Below are 1,610 nucleotides of genomic sequence, written 5' to 3' on the forward strand. Positions count from 1 at the left end.
TAAGATATCCTGCAACATGAGACGTTGCAGCCACAAAGGGTCAGTACATTAAATGTACTGGCAAATTCACACCAGAGGATAATGATGATTTAAGGCTATCACTACATGCATATATGGCTGGTGGAAAGGCTCTATGGTTATAATGTTTTTGCGAAAAGCCAATTTTTCCCTACTATAAAGGAATAAATTTTATTTAACTATCATGGTGGTTGTTGAACATTGAGAATGGTTGACAGCATTCTCAATCCCAATTAAGTAAAATCATTAAACCCAACAACTTAATTTAAAGTAACATGATGAGATTCACATGATAATCCAAGTACTAGATACTCAAGATGTCCATAACCGGGGACACGGCTAATCATGATTAGTTTATACACTCTGCAGAGGTTTGCGCACTTTTCCCCACAAGACTCGATTGCCTCCGTTTGGTTTCTCGCACTACACGGTGTTTGAGAAGACGGATGACCGAGACATAGTCTTTCAGAAGCGCTAGCACCTTATGATCGGGTAGACCGTTACACCTACTTTCCCCTACATCTGCTAGTCTACCACTGTAAGAGTTCGCACAACTTAATCAACTATGCTAGAGCCCATAATAGCTTGTGGCTGCACACGGAAGTTTCTAGCATGAATAATCTCATGATCCCTTTGAGCCTGGGTGGCGGTCCATAAAAAAACAGGCAATCCTGGAATACCCAGGTGCCTAGACAGGCAATCGCTGGAATACCCAGGTGCCTCAATCCACCCAGATGTGTGTTAAAGTTGCCACCTTAAGTAAACCATTAATTAACCATCTCACATCTGTCATGAATACTCTCAAACCCAATCCACGTCCACGAGCATAGCATGGCAATATAAGCATAACGTAATAGTAACTCCCAAGGTTTGAATGCAGGGCAATAGGTTCCTACCTCATCAACTACTTCCCAATCCCCACATGTTATCAATCCTACTCATGCAATGTTTGAGGGTGAAACTAATGCATAAAAACTGGGTATGAAAGGAATATGATCAAAGTGTGAACTTGCCTGCAATGTTGATGAAGATGATTCGCACTCATAACTCTTGATAGGTCTACTCGTCACACTCCGGTCAATCTATCGTAAGCAAGCAAAAGTAACCACACATAAGCAATCATTCAAAAGATCAGAAAGATCGAAGAAGACGATTCAGAAAACTTCAAAACCAAGCAAATAACTCTTGCAACATAAAACAATTTCTAACAGTACCAAAATTATGTGAATTTGGCCTTATCAGAAAGTTAGGTCAAGAGCTTCGATTTGCAAAAAGAATCAACTCAAACGGAGCTACGAAACTCAAGTTATGATCAAACAAAGTTTGAATTCAAATCTGATCTAATTCAAATTTTAAAATTTTCAAAAACATGTTTGAGTTGGATTACTGGATAGAGGAGATCGTAACGAAGAAGTGGGCGTTGGTTTCGTTGGATTTGGACAAACGAGCAAAAAGTAGTGATCGTTTGAAAAACAGGGGCCAATCTATAAATAAAATATTCACAAACTAGTCCCTGACCGAAAATTAAAAGAAAAGAAAAAGACTATCTAACGAATGTTCGCTATAGAAACAAAAATAACGAATTCGTTCAC

The sequence above is a fragment of the Triticum urartu genome, chromosome 4A, assembly GCF_056163025.1.
Source record: "Triticum urartu cultivar PI428250 chromosome 4A, HENAU_Tu73, whole genome shotgun sequence".
Taxonomy (NCBI): Eukaryota; Viridiplantae; Streptophyta; class Magnoliopsida; order Poales; family Poaceae; genus Triticum; species Triticum urartu.